The following is a 15483-nucleotide window of genomic DNA, read 5'->3' as shown; positions in this document are numbered from 1 at the left end:
TCCTTTTCTCTCTCTCTGTTGTTTTTTTCCCTCTTCTGTTCCCCTCCCTGATTTTCAATCTGATTATTTGTCAAAATCTGGCGGGGAGGGGCAGCCAATAGCGCGCGGCTGTATTTGCTTATCGCAGCTTCCCAGGGCCACTCACGCTGTCTCCTCTCACCCTCTCACCCTCTCACCCTCTCGCCCTCCGCTCCGCTGCCGGCTCCCGGGAAGCTCCAACAACATCTGGATGAAAGGAAAGGGCGGCTAAAGGGTTCCATTCAAACATTAGAGTTGAAATAAGACATTTACTTGTAAACCCGATTTTGTACCAAGAACTTAGAATAGAACTTTCTTTAATTTTTCTTCTCCTCCTCCTCCTCTTCTTTTCTCTCTCTCTCTCTCTCTCTCTCTCTCTTCCCCCTTCCCCCTCTTTTCTTCCTTCGCCAGTTGAGCCCCCAGCCAGGAGGCATTTAGGACAAAGCACATGGACAGGGGCCTGCAGGCCGCCGAGAGGCCCGTCCCCACAGCAGTCACCTTGGAGAAGAAGGTGGCATTCCTGCTCCCGGGACGGCACCCCAGTGGGAGTGAAGGGACAGTCAGGTGTGGTGGTGGGTCCACCAGCCCCCAGCCACTCCGGTCCACGCTGGGGTCCCAGGGCCTGCGTGTGTCGCCCTCTGGTGGCCAAGGAGGCTGGGGTCCCTGGGCCTGCAGCGCGTCCGGGTCACCAGGGGCAGAGCCGGGATGGCCGGGGTCAGGCGCGTCATCCCGTTGGGCACAGAGCCCCATTCCCCATCCCCACCCCCCACCCCCACCCCCACCCCCTCCTCGGCTCCCCAGGGGCTTCGGGGTGACTAATTGATCTCAGCAGGAGATTTGCATAAGACAAGGACTCACAGGGCCTCCACTGTTAGCCTGATTTGCATACTCTTCCCAGCCTGGGATTGTGTTTCCCTCAAAAGGAAAACAAGTTTGGTGACGGGAGCCCGGGAGCCGGGGCTCACCCTGCAAATCCCGGTCCCACGGGAGCAGCGAGGCCTCTGCGCTGGGCTGGCCTTGAGGTGAGACGCCGCCTGGACGTCACCTGTCTGTGACGCCGCCTGGACGTCACCCGGGCTGTGACGCCGCCTGCATGTCACCCGGCCTGTGACATCGCCCGGCTCACCCCCGGCCCTGCAGCTGTCCTCTTGCTGGAGAGACACCAGTGGCCACATCTGGAATGTTCTCTGACATGCACATTGCCAACAGTCCACTAAAACTGTTTGAAATTATGCAGGAAACGAAAAAAAATAATTAAAGGACATTAAGAAAACTCTCCCTTAGCTTGACACGTCCTGTTCCCTCCCATTCTCACTTCATCCCTTCATTCCCCAGACACACAGGCACACACACGCATGTGCACGCACACGCATGCACAGACACGCACAGATATGCACACACATGCACACACACCCATCCCATTGTCACTTCATTCCCCACACAGGCACACACATGCATGCGCACGCACACATGCACAGACACACACACATGCACAGACACACACATACACACCCATCCTATTGTCACTTCATTCCATAGACACATAGGCACACGCATGTGCACGCACACACATGCACAGACATGTACAGACACACACACATGCACAGACACACACACCCATCCCATTGTCACTTCATTCTTTCATTCTACAGACACACACACAAGCACACAGACACATGCACACACACACAAATACACAGACAGACACACGTGTGCGCATGCACCCATCGTTGGCTGTTGTGAGCCATGGGTCTTCCTTCTTCCATCGAATGTGATGTTACTTCGGTGCCGCCTAAATCCCTCAGGGCCTTCATGAACGTACCTCACGGTTTCCCAGCTTTTCATGGTTCACCTTACCGATCACTTTCTCCAACTGGGGCAGGATTTGGGGGTATTTCCTAGTGCAAAGCTGCCACGTGGGGCAAATACAGTTCAGCTGCTCCCCCCACCCCCCGCCACTCCCCCCCCCCCCGGAGTAACCTGCTCAGGGGCTCCCTTCCTAGACCAGGACCCCAGCCTGGAAGTGAAGACAGGCCTCCAGGCCCGACAGTGTCCGGGGAGGCCCCCCGCAGTGAGACCCCCGGCTCGGGGTCAGTCCCTCCAGGGCTGCCTGCGCGACCAACACCCCCGCCTTCGGAGACAGCCCTGGAGGTGACGTGCATGGATCTAGTCATCCTAAGGGCTGAGCCGCTTCAGCATCCCTGTGCCCGTTCATTCGTTCATTCACTCGTTCAGTTGCTGTTGGTGCCTTTCATACACCAGGTTCCTCCTTCCCCCTCTTGCCTCCTCCCTTCCCCCGTCTTAGCTCTGGCTGCCATAACCAGACACCGCAGGCTGGCGACGTAGCAACATTTATTCCTCACGGGGGCTGGAAGTCCAAGACCAAGATGCCCGCAGGTCCAGCTTCTGGCGAGGTCGAGCTTCCTGGTGGCCGGCAGCCACCGGTCGCTGAGCCCTCACGCGCGTGGCAGGGTGAGCTGCTGTCTCTCTTCTCCACTTATAAGGACACTAATCATTCAGTCCCTAACGCCCCCTTAGCGAGCACATGTTTATTGAGTGCCTACCAGGTACCAGATGCCGGGGTTTCCAACAAGAACCAGACAGAAGCCCTGTGAGCTCCTTGCTGGTGTAGCAGGTGGGGCGGAGTCCCCTGACATGTACAGTTTGGGGTGGAGCCGCCGCGATGTAACCACGGCGTGCAAAGGAGCATGGGAGGTGGGGAAACGGACCCAGGCCCGGAGAGCTGGGGAAGCAAGCGGCACCGGAGCTGATGCAGGCGGAGTCCGTCGGGAGACGCAGGGAAGAACGTCTAAGACGACTAACACCGGGGGCAAAGGGCTGGAGGCAGCCAAGTTCAGTGAGGGGGCACGGGGAGCCTGGAGGAAGGGGAGGGAAGGATGGGGCATTCCAGAGAGGAGCCTAGCAAAGAAGAAGCCGGATCAGGAAGATCGTGTCCTGGTTTAAAACCTGCAGTGACTCCCCTTTGCCCAACAGGACACAAAGCTCAGCCTCGCAGACCAGCGCTCAGTGTTTTTCTCGGTCCGAGCTCCGCCCAAGGACAGGGCTCCTTCGTGCGAGTTGCAGGAACCCGATTCCACAGGCTTAAGAACAGCAACACAATTAGTTCGCCTTACAGGAAGGGTCGGCTTCAGGCATGGTGGGATCCAGGTGCTCCAATGGTATCGTCTGGATCCCATTCGTTTGTGCCTTGGGGCATTTGCACGTGCTGTCCCCTCTGCCTGGATGGACACCTCTCAGCCCTTCCCACGGGATATGGGTCTCTCACTGGCCAGGGCTGGCAGATCCTGCTGCCAAAATCACACTAAGAGGTGGAGGAAGGGATGGGATGAGTTCTGGAGGCAAGAGCAGTCCCCCACAGAATGAGGCCAGAAGGGTGTTTGGGGCCATAGCTGCCACCTTCTGACTGTCTTCTCACTGTCGCCTGAGCGTGCTGTGTTCTTGCTGGGGACCAAATTCCAGCTCCTGCCCCTGTCTTTCCTGTTCCCCCCGTCCAGAATGTTCTTTCTCTCCAGTGCCCTCTTTCACAGTACAATCCAGCTCTCAATTCCTCCAAAAGGCCTTCCCAGACTCCCCACAACCCCTGGGGTCGTCTGTGGTCTGAAGATTCGGGCCTCCCGGACAGCCTGTGGATTCTGGTCTTGCTCTGTCCATCGTGGACACTCAGCGGCTTGTCAAGGAGCCCAGCAGCTGCCTAAGGGGAGGGCGTGCGGATCATCCTCTCTCTGCAGGCAGCAGGCACAGGCACAGGCACAGGCACAGGCACAGGCACAGGCACAGGCAGCAGGCAGCAGGCACAGGCACAGGCAGCAGGCAGCAGGCAGCAGGCAGCAGGCAGAGGCACAGGCACAGGCACAGGCACAGGCACAGGCAGCAGGCACAGGCAGCAGGCACAGGCAGCAGGCAGCAGGCACAGGCAGCAGGCAGCAGGCAGCAGGCACAGGCAGCAGGCACAGGCACAGGCAGCAGGCACAGGCACAGGCAGCAGGCAGCAGGCACAGGCACAGGCAGCAGGCACAGGCACAGGCAGCAGGCAGCAGGAAGCAGGCACAGGCAGCAGGCACAGGCACAGGCACAGGCAGCAGGCACAGGCACAGGCAGCAGGCACAGGCACAGGCAGCAGGCACAGGCACAGGCAGCAGGCAGCAGGCAGCAGGCAGCGGCACAGGCAGCAGGCAGCAGGCACAGGCACAGGCACAGGCACAGGCAGCAGGCAGCAGGCACAGGCAGCAGGCGCAGGCACAGGCAGCAGGCACAGGCACACGCAGCAGGCAGCAGGCACAGGCACAGGCAGCAGGCAGCAGGCACAGGCACAGGCACAGGCAGCAGGCAGCAGGCAGCAGGCACAGGCAGCAGGCAGCAGGCAGCAGGCAGCAGGCAGAGGCACAGGCACAGGCACAGGCACAGGCACAGGCAGCAGGCACAGGCAGCAGGCACAGGCAGCAGGCAGCAGGCACAGGCAGCAGGCAGCAGGCAGCAGGCACAGGCAGCAGGCACAGGCACAGGCAGCAGGCACAGGCACAGGCAGCAGGCACAGGCACAGGCAGCAGGCACAGGCAGCAGGCACAGGCAGCAGGCAGCAGGCACAGGCAGCAGGCAGCAGGCAGCAGGCACAGGCAGCAGGCACAGGCACAGGCAGCAGGCACAGGCACAGGCAGCAGGCAGCAGGCACAGGCACAGGCAGCAGGCACAGGCACAGGCAGCAGGCAGCAGGAAGCAGGCACAGGCAGCAGGCACAGGCACAGGCACAGGCAGCAGGCACAGGCACAGGCAGCAGGCACAGGCACAGGCAGCAGGCACAGGCACAGGCAGCAGGCAGCAGGCAGCAGGCAGCGGCACAGGCAGCAGGCAGCAGGCACAGGCACAGGCAGCAGGCACAGGCAGCAGGCAGCAGGCACAGGCAGCAGGCGCAGGCACAGGCAGCAGGCACAGGCACACGCAGCAGGCAGCAGGCACAGGCACAGGCAGCAGGCAGCAGGCACAGGCACAGGCACAGGCAGCAGGCAGCAGGCAGCAGGCACAGGCACAGGCACAAGCAGCAGGCACAGGCACAGGCACAAGCAGCAGGCGCAGGCACAGGCACAGGCAGCAGGCGCAGGCAGCAGGCACAGGCAGCAGGCGCAGGCAGCAGGCACAGGCACAGGCACAGGCAGCAGGCACAGGCACAGGCAGCAGGCGCAGGCAGCAGGCACAGGCACAGGCACAGGCAGCAGGCAGCAGGCACAGGCACAGGCACAGGCACAGGCACAGGCAGCAGGCAGCAGGCAGCAGGCACAGGCAGCAGGCAGCAGGCAGCAGGCACAGGCAGCAGGCACAGGCACAGGCAGCAGGCACAGGCAGCAGGCACAGGCACAGGCACAGGCAGCAGGCACAGGCACAGGCAGCAGGCACAGGCACAGGCACAGGCACAGGCAGCAGGCAGCAGGCACAGGCACAGGCAGAGGCAGCAGGCAGCAGGCACAGGCACAGGCAGCAGGCAGAGGCAGCAGGCACAGGCGCAGGCAGCAGGCACAGGCACAGGCACAGGCAGCAGGCAGCAGGCACAGGCAGCAGGCAGCAGGCAGCAGGCACAGGCACAGGCAGCAGGCAGCAGGCACAGGCAGCAGGCACAGGCGCAGGCAGCAGGCACAGGCACAGGCGCAGGCAGCAGGCAGCAGGCACAGGCGCAGGCGCAGGCAGCAGGCACAGGCACAGGCGCAGGCAGCAGGCGCAGGCAGCAGGCACAGGCACAGGCACAGGCAGCAGGCACAGGCACAGGCACAGGCACAGGCAGCAGGCACAGGCACAGGCACAGGCAGCAGGCACAGGCAGCAGGCAGCAGGCAGCAGGCAGCAGGCACAGGCACAGGCAGCAGGCAGCAGGCACAGGCACAGGCACAGGCACAGGCAGCAGGCAGCAGGCAGCAGGCAGCAGGCAGCAGGCACAGGCAGCAGGCACAGGCACAGGCACAGGCAGCAGGCACAGGCAGCAGGCACAAGCACAGGCACAGGCAGCAGGCACAGGCACAGGCAGCAGGCACAGGCACAGGCACAGGCAGCAGGCACAGGCACAGGCACAGGCACAGGCACAGGCAGCAGGCACAGGCACAGGCAGCAGGCACAGGCAGCAGGCAGCAGGCAGCAGGCACAGGCACAGGCAGCAGGCAGCAGGCAGCAGGCACAGGCACAGGCAGCAGGCACAGGCACAGGCAGCAGGCAGCAGGCAGCAGGCAGCAGGCAGCAGGCACAGGCAGCAAGCACAGGCACAGGCACAGGCAGCAGGCACAGGCAGCAGGCACAGGCACAGGCAGCAGGCACAGGCACAGGCAGCAGGCAGCAGGCACAGGCACAGGCAGCAGGCAGCAGGCACAGGCACAGGCACAGGCACAGGCACAGGCAGCAGGCACAGGCACAGGCACAGGCAGCAGGCGCAGGCACAGGCACAGGCAGCAGGCACAGGCACAGGCACAGGCAGCAGGCACAGGCAGCAGGCAGCAGGCAGCAGGCACAGGCACAGGCAGCAGGCACAGGCAGCAGGCACAGGCAGCAGGCAGCAGGCACAGGCACAGGCAGCAGGCAGCAGGCACAGGCACAGGCACAGGCACAGGCAGCAGGCAGCAGGCAGCAGGCAGCAGGCAGCAGGCACAGGCAGCAGGCACAGGCACAGGCACAAGCAGCAGGCACAGGCAGCAGGCACAAGCACAGGCACAGGCAGCAGGCACAGGCACAGGCAGCAGGCACAGGCACAGGCACAGGCAGCAGGCACAGGCACAGGCACAGGCACAGGCAGCAGGCACAGGCACAGGCAGCAGGCACAGGCAGCAGGCAGCAGGCAGCAGGCACAGGCACAGGCACAGGCAGCAGGCAGCAGGAAGCAGGCACAGGCAGCAGGCACAGGCACAGGCACAGGCAGCAGGCACAGGCACAGGCAGCAGGCACAGGCACAGGCAGCAGGCACAGGCACAGGCAGCAGGCAGCAGGCAGCAGGCAGCGGCACAGGCAGCAGGCAGCAGGCACAGGCACAGGCACAGGCACAGGCAGCAGGCAGCAGGCACAGGCAGCAGGCGCAGGCACAGGCAGCAGGCACAGGCACACGCAGCAGGCAGCAGGCACAGGCACAGGCAGCAGGCAGCAGGCACAGGCACAGGCACAGGCAGCAGGCAGCAGGCAGCAGGCACAGGCACAGGCACAAGCAGCAGGCACAGGCACAGGCACAAGCAGCAGGCGCAGGCACAGGCACAGGCAGCAGGCGCAGGCAGCAGGCACAGGCAGCAGGCGCAGGCAGCAGGCACAGGCACAGGCACAGGCAGCAGGCACAGGCACAGGCAGCAGGCGCAGGCAGCAGGCACAGGCACAGGCACAGGCAGCAGGCAGCAGGCACAGGCACAGGCACAGGCAGCAGGCACAGGCACAGGCAGCAGGCAGCAGGCAGCAGGCAGCAGGCAGCAGGCAGCAGGCACAGGCAGCAAGCACAGGCACAGGCACAGGCAGCAGGCACAGGCAGCAGGCACAGGCACAGGCAGCAGGCACAGGCACAGGCAGCAGGCAGCAGGCACAGGCAGCAGGCAGCAGGCACAGGCACAGGCACAGGCGCAGGCACAGGCACAGGCAGCAGGCACAGGCACAGGCAACAGGCACAGGCACAGGCGCAGGCACAGGCACAGGCAGCAGGCACAGGCACAGGCACAGGCAGCAGGCACAGGCAGCAGGCAGCAGGCAGCAGGCACAGGCACAGGCAGCAGGCACAGGCAGCAGGCACAGGCAGCAGGCAGCAGGCACAGGCACAGGCACAGGCACAGGCAGCAGGCAGCAGGCAGCAGGCACAGGCACAAGCAGCAGGCGCAGGCACAGGCACAGGCAGCAGGCACAGGCACAGGCACAGGCATAGGCAGCAGGCACAGGCAGCAGGCGCAGGCAGCAGGCACAGGCACAGGCACAGGCTGCAGGCGCAGGCACAGGCACAGGCACAGGCACAGGCAGCAGGCACAGGCACAGGCAGCAGGCACAGGCACAGGCACAGGCACAGGCAGCAGGCACAGGCACAGGCAGCAGGCACAGGCAGCAGGCACAGGCACAGGCACAGGCAGCAGGCACAGGCACAGGCAGCAGGCACAGGCACAGGCACAGGCACAGGCACAGGCACAGGCAGCAGGCAGCAGGCACAGGCACAGGCAGAGGCAGCCGGCAGCAGGCACAGGCACAGGCAGCAGGCAGCAGGCAGAGGCAGCAGGCACAGGCGCAGGCAGCAGGCACAGCACAGGCACAGGCAGCAGGCAGCAGGCACAGGCAGCAGGCAGCAGGCAGCAGGCACAGGCACAGGCAGCAGGCAGTAGGCACAGGCAGCAGGCACAGGCGCAGGCAGCAGGCACAGGCACAGGCGCAGGCAGCAGGCAGCAGGCACAGGCACAGGCGCAGGCAGCAGGCACAGGCACAGGCGCAGGCAGCAGGCGCAGGCAGCAGGCACAGGCACAGGCACAGGCAGCAGGCACAGGCACAGGCACAGGCACAGGCAGCAGGCACAGGCACAGGCACAGGCAGCAGGCACAGGCAGCAGGCAGCAGGCAGCAGGCAGCAGGCAGCAGGCACAGGCACAGGCAGCAGGCAGCAGGCACAGGCACAGGCACAGGCACAGGCAGCAGGCAGCAGGCAGCAGGCAGCAGGCAGCAGGCACAGGCAGCAGGCACAGGCACAGGCACAGGCAGCAGGCACAGGCAGCAGGCACAAGCACAGGCACAGGCAGCAGGCACAGGCACAGGCAGCAGGCACAGGCACAGGCAGCAGACACAGGCACAGGCACAGGCAGCAGGCAGCAGGCACAGGCAGCAGGCAGCAGGCAGCAGGCACAGGCAGCAGGCACAGGCGCAGGCAGCAGGCAGCAGGCACAGGCGCAGGCAGAGGCAGCAGGCACAGGCGCAGGCAGCAGGCACAGGCACAGGCACAGGCAGCAGGCAGCAGGCACAGGCAGCAGGCAGCAGGCAGCAGGCACAGGCAGCAGGCACAGGCGCAGGCAGCAGGCAGCAGGCACAGGCGCAGGCAGCAGGCAGCAGGCACAGGCGCAGGCGCAGGCAGCAGGCACAGGCGCAGGCGCAGGCAGCAGGCGCAGGCAGCAGGCACAGGCAGCAGGCACAGGCACAGGCAGCAGGCACAGGCACAGGCACAGGCACAGGCAGCAGGCACAGGCACAGGCAGCAGGCACAGGCAGCAGGCAGCAGGCAGCAGGCAGCAGGCACAGGCACAGGCAGCAGGCAGCAGGCAGCAGGCAGCAGGCACAGGCACAGGCAGCAGGCACAGGCACAGGCAGCAGGCAGCAGGCAGCAGGCAGCAGGCACAGGCAGCAAGCACAGGCACAGGCACAGGCAGCAGGCACAGGCAGCAGGCACAGGCACAGGCAGCAGGCACAGGCACAGGCAGCAGGCAGCAGGCACAGGCACAGGCAGCAGGCAGCAGGCACAGGCACAGGCACAGGCACAGGCACAGGCAGCAGGCACAGGCACAGGCACAGGCAGCAGGCGCAGGCACAGGCACAGGCAGCAGGCACAGGCACAGGCACAGGCAGCAGGCACAGGCAGCAGGCAGCAGGCAGCAGGCACAGGCACAGGCAGCAGGCACAGGCAGCAGGCACAGGCAGCAGGCAGCAGGCACAGGCACAGGCACAGGCACAGGCACAGGCAGCAGGCAGCAGGCAGCAGGCACAGGCACAGGCACAAGCAGCAGGCGCAGGCACAGGCACAGGCACAGGCACAGGCAGCAGGCACAGGCACAGGCACAGGCAGCAGGCACAGGCACAGGCACAGGCAGCAGGCACAGGCACAGGCAGCAGGCAGCAGGCAGCAGGCACAGGCACAGGCACAGGCACAGGCAGCAGGCACAGGCAGCAGGCACAGGCACAGGCACAGGCACAGGCAGCAGGCACAGGCAGCAGGCACAGGCACAGGCACAGGCAGCAGGCACAGGCACAGGCCGCAGGCACAGGCACAGGCACAGGCACAGGCACAGGCAGCAGGCACAGGCACAGGCACAGGCAGCAGGCACAGGCACAGGCACAGGCAGCAGGCACAGGCACAGGCAGCAGGCAGCAGGCAGCAGGCACAGGCACAGGCACAGGCACAGGCACAGGCAGCAGGCACAGGCAGCAGGCACAGGCACAGGCACAGGCAGCAGGCACAGGCAGCAGGCACAGGCACAGGCACAGGCAGCAGGCACAGGCACAGGCAGCAGGCACAGGCACAGGCACAGGCACAGGCAGCAGGCAGCTGGCACAGGCACAGGCACAGGCACAGGCACAGGCAGCAGGCACAGGCACAGGCGCAGGCAGCAGGCACAGGCTGGCCTGCGGGAACCCTGACCAGGCTGCACAAATGGGACCCACTGCACCAAGGGCCAGCAGTGGGCAGTGTGCAGAGCCCCCACCCTCGGAGGCCACATCTCAGGCGAGTACAGGTGGGTCCGGAAGCCGCGTGGGAGGGGGGGGGGTGGGGAATGGGGAGGGGGTGACCGTGCTGTGCTGGGGGTGGCAGGGTCCTGGACCCGCCGGCACCTTTCCAGCCGTGGCTTCAAAAGGCCACAGAACGAGGAGTGGAACAAACAGGAGCTGGGCACAGCTGCCCAGGAACGCCAGGATCCAGGGGTGGTTCTTGCCTTGGGGGTGATGGGGGGTGGCACCGTGGGGCCATCCTCCTCTCCCTGCCTCCTGGTGCCAGAAAAGCCCCACCTCTGTCCTGCTGTGTGTGACTCAGTCTCCGGGGAGATGGCGAGCTCCTTCCAAGCCCAGGACCAGCTGAGGCGCAGGGCGCCCTCTTGCAAACGCTGCCTGGCACTGGGGGATGGCGCTGTGCTGCGGGCTCACCGCGGAGAACGCAATTCACTGTGTCGCCACGAGGTGGCGCTCCGGCCTGCTTTTCCTCTGGCAAAAAACTGAAACACTAACAATTGTGTATATATATCTATGTAGTATGCATGTATGTATCTATCATTTATCTATCATCTACCTAGTGTATCTAATTACTGCTTAAATTACAAAAGTGATCCATGGTCAGAGGAGAAGACAATAAAAGAGTATGTACCTCCGTCCTGACCTGTTATTCTTTCCCTCCCTCCCATCCCCCCTTACTCTCTCTCTCCCTCTCCCCTCCCTCCTGCTGCCTTCCCCCATCTCCCTCTCCTATGCGTGTGTGCATATAATGTTTTTGAGTTCAAACAAATCTTTATTAAAAATAATCTTAAGCAGCATTGACCTTCGCTGCTGAGTCCCACACAGTCAGGCAGCATCTCCACAGTCTGAGCAGCCCTCCCGTCCTCCGGCCTCCAAGAGGGGACGGCACGTCCTGGTGGAAGACCATGGGCGCGTCCCCGTCACCAGGTGGTTGGTTGGCCTCACAGGAACATGAAAGGAAACAAACTTAGATCAGGTGGGGAGTGGGGGGTCAGGCGGGAAAAGCCCGCATCGCCCCCTGCATTCCCGCTCATGCCTCCCAGCGACCACAGGAGCGGCAAACAGGCACGGGACCCTCTCCATGTCCGGGAGAGACCGGACGGACGGTCAGGAAGCCCCTCTCACCTCCACCCACCAGCCACCCCTCAGCCGGGCCCTCTCGAAGCCTCCAGCAGGACGCCCGCAAGGACAGAGAGGCAGGGAGAGGCAGGTCCCAACACATCACCTGAGGTTCCAGGAGGGAAACGGGGCCTAGAGGGGCCTGGCCTGTCCTGGAAAGCCCTTCCCACGGTGACCGTCCTCAGTGCCTGGCCGTCCTCAGTGCCTCCGATGTAGGCATCCCATCTGCTTTATAAAACATAGACGCCCGTGGCCATTAACCTCTAGCTGTCCAGTGTCACGGGGCTGGGGCTGGTGGAAGCGCCATTCTGGTGTCGGGCCACCAGCTGTGTGACCTGGGCCAGGTCACTAACCTCCCGAGACTCCACTGTCCCGTCGGTAAAATGGGGGTAAGGCTGTGCCTCCCTTGGGGTGGCTGTAGGTAGCAAATGAGGGAATACTTGCAAAAACGTTTTATAGATGCACCAATACTTAACATTTAAAAATTTCTGTATTTATATATTTTTTGTTAATTCTCACCCGAGGATACTTTTTTCCATTGCTTTTCAGAGTGGAAAGGAGGGAGGGAGAGAGAGAGGGAGAGAAACATCGCTGTGAGAGAGACACATCGATTGGTTGCCTCCCACGGGAGCCCTGACAGAGGCAGAGATGGAACCCTACAACCCAGGTACGTGCCCTTGACCGGGAATTGAACCCTCGATCCTTCAGTGCAAGGGCCAACACTAACCCCTGGGAACACTGGCCCGGGCAACGCTCAAACCCTTTAAACGCGTGAGTTCCTGTTTCTCAGCGGCAACAGTCACCAGCAGACTGCAGGGCTCTGCTCTCTGACTCATCACAAGGTCAAGAGCAGCAGCCAGGGCGGCGGCAGCCTGAGCCCCGCCAGGTGGGCTGTGCCCTCCCCGTGGCGGGCAGAGTGTCCATGTGACACCTGACCTGGGGCTCCTGCTGCTGAGCTCCCGACGGCCCGCATCCGCGTCCTCTCTGGATGCTCCCGGGAAGCCCGCTGGGTGGAGAGGAAGGAGGCTGTTCCGTGCCCATCAGCCCGGGGCCAGCTGGGCTCGGGGCTTCTAAGCCTGTCTCTTCAGTCCCAGGGAGCATGCTGCCATGCAGGGAAACCGAGGACCGACTTCCAGGCGCGGCTGGCACCAGGACCAAGCCCACCGTGACAGTGGGGGCGCCCTGCCCGGTCCACGGGGGCACGGACTCCCCCCTTTACTCTGCAGCCTTTCCCCGGAGCCACGACTGGCCGTCGCAGGTCCCTACGCGGGCTCTCCCCGCCTCGTGGCCAGAACCTCAGAGTTTCCGCCCGTGCGTGTTCCAATGATTTTTTGATCTTCAAATATTTCTTTCAGGTTTTTATTTTGAAAACTTTGAAGAAAAAAAATGCAAATGAGACGTCTAACAAACACCCATCCTGCTTCCATCCACATTCAACAATGGTTAGCCTTTGCCAATACACGTTATCTCTCTACGTGCACATATTTGTACATAGAAATGTTTTGTTTTGATAAAATGTTTTGAGAGTATCATGCAGACATCCTGACACTCCACCCATACATACTTGAGCCCATATCTCCTAAAAATGAGGATATTTCTTACATAATCACCCACCTAAGGAAATTGTCAGTAATTCCCTAATATCCTTGAATACCCAGTTTATATAAGCATTTTTTTTTTTTTTTTGCAATTTCCTCCAATATTCTCCTTTTAGGATCCGGACCCTGCCGAGTTCGAGCACTGCACTTGCTTCTGTCTGTAGTGTAGCCAGGCTAAGTTTGGTCACTTGGTTAACGTGGTGACAGTCAGCTCTGTTCATCGTGAAGGTGAGTTAAGCAGCAATCTGTGGCCCGTCTGACCGTTTGGTGTGACCCCTGGTTCAGCTTGGACCCAGGAACCAGGAGGGTAACCACATGCCCCGGCTGTGGCTCCATCCCCAGTAGAGGGCGTGCAGGAGGCAGCCCATTCATGTCTCTCCTCGATGTTTCTCTCTCTCTCTCTCTATCGCTCTCCCTCTCTCTCTAAAATCAATAAAAACAAACAAAAAGCCCCCAGCCCGATGCACACTCTTTGGAAAAGCCTTTCAGACTCGCTGAGACTGCAGCTCCCTTTGCGCCCCCCACTGCCTGGTCCCCACGGCCTGGTGTCAGTCACAGCGCTGGGTCCTGCCTCCCCTCGTGCCTCCGACAATGCCCAATGCCGCTGGCCAGCACGGCCTGTCTCTGCACAGGACACTGAGCTCAGCACCCTCCCGCTTCACCCGCCTGCACCTGCCCCTTCCCAGAGGCTCAGAGGGCTCCCACGCTCCCAGGGACACGCAGCCTGGACTAGTGACAGGGTTCTCCTTGTGAAGTCGCCTGCCCTGGGGAGCTTTAAAAAAAAAAAAAAAAAAGATCCGGCCGTGACTGGTTTGGCTCAGGGGATAGAGTGTGGGCTTGCGAACTTAAGGGTTCCGGGTTTGATTCCGGTCAAGGGCATGTACCTTGGTTGCGGGGCACATCCCCTTCCCAGTAGGAGGTGTGCAGGAAGCAGCTGATCAATGTTTCTCTCTCATCAATGTTTCTCTCTCCCTTCCTCTCTGTAAAAAAATCAATAAAAAATATATTTTTAAAAAATTCGTTGAGATTTTGCTTCCCCCACAATGGTCGTCAATTTGCCTCAAATAAACTCATAACGTTTTTCTTTTAAAAAAAGAAAAGAAAGCCGCCTGCTCTGACTAGGGTGGTTTCCATAGACCAGGTCTGAGTGTTAGCAACCTGAGGGCAGTCTCAGAGGTGGGCTTTTTTTTTTTTTTTTAATGTATTTTTATTGATGTCAGAGAGGAAGGGAGAGGGAGAGAGAGAAACATCCATGATGGCAGAGAACCATTAATCGGCCACCTCCTGCAGGCCCCACACTGGGGATGGAGCCTGCAACCCGGGAATCGAACCGTGACCTCCCGGTTCACAGGTCCACGCTCACCCCCTGCGGCTGGGCCAGCCTGGGCTTTGGCAAGCCTCCGCGAAGGCAAGGCTGCGGGCCCAGCGGCTCTGTGGGACCCCGATCGCAGCTCCGCGGCCCGCACCCGGCACCCGGCCTGCCAGCCGGACGCCCAGGAAAGGCAGAAAGCGCCCCAGCCACACCCAGCCCCGCCAACTTGTTTACGCCTCTGGCACAGCCCCGCCCGCGCCGCCGCCGGGCCACGTGACCCGCGCCCCGCCCCTCGCCCTCCCGCGTAGCCCCGCCCACCGCGCCGGCCCTTCTTTTTGCCTCCTTCGGAGTCACAAGATCGCTCAGCAGCCTCCTTTCGGGATCCTTCCGCCGGGCCCCGCCCCCTCCCCACCTCCTCAGGTCTCGTCGGTTCTTCCTTCCCCCGGTTCGCATCATCAGGAATGAGCAGCACGGCCTCCTCCGTCCAGCGCGGCTGCCGACCGCCATCACCGGCCGCTGGGTTCCAGGGAGAGGCGAGGCCCCGCCGGGGACTCTTTTTCGTGGCGGAAGCTGTTGCCGGCCGTGGCCTCTTCACGACGGGGGAGGTGCTGTACGTCCAAGATGGCGGCGCCCTGTAGGCTGGAGGGACTGTGAGGTAAACAGCTGAGGGGGAGGAGACGGTGGGTGAGTATGGGGGTGTCTCCCCCTCCTTCTCACGGGACCTTCTCGGGGCTGCCCCGCCACCATGACCCCAGTCGGGGAGGCCCCGGGGGCGGGGGCCAGGGGCTTTCTTGCCGTGGAGGGGACCCCGGGGAGGGGGACTTGGAAAGCTCGCCCCTCTCCCTCCTGATGCGCTGTCTCCGTGCGGCCCGGCCGGGCTGGCGGGGGCCTGGGATGGGGAGGCGGGCCTGGCCGGCACCTCGCCCCTCGTCGGCGGCTGGGGGCACGGCCGGAGGCACGGCGGGGCCGCGGCGCCCAGGGCCGGGGGGAGGTGAGCCCCCTCGCCAG

General features: G+C 62.9%; 1 protein-coding gene across 8 annotated transcripts in view; it reads left to right on the top strand.

The window, feature by feature from the left end:
• Positions 1–14929: 14929 nt before the first annotated feature.
• TSC1 (TSC complex subunit 1) overlaps positions 14930–15483 on the top strand; it is a 38542-nt gene continuing 37988 nt past the window's right edge. For 5 of the 8 annotated variants that reach the window (XR_009447756.1, XM_059658391.1, XM_059658393.1 and 2 more), the window contains exon 1: positions 15074–15159. The gene's annotated coding sequence lies outside the window, so the exon portion shown is untranslated. Of the gene's footprint in view, positions 15160–15483 lie in introns of all 8 variants that reach the window. The other 3 variants (XM_059658392.1, XM_059658389.1, XM_059658390.1) reach the window with 3 other exon arrangements.

Source organism: Myotis daubentonii, chromosome 11 (assembly GCF_963259705.1).
Source record: "Myotis daubentonii chromosome 11, mMyoDau2.1, whole genome shotgun sequence".
In the NCBI taxonomy this organism is placed as follows: domain Eukaryota; kingdom Metazoa; phylum Chordata; class Mammalia; order Chiroptera; family Vespertilionidae; genus Myotis; species Myotis daubentonii.
The sequence above is the reverse complement of the archived record's forward strand: the minus strand, read 5'-3'. Positions and strand labels throughout refer to the sequence as shown.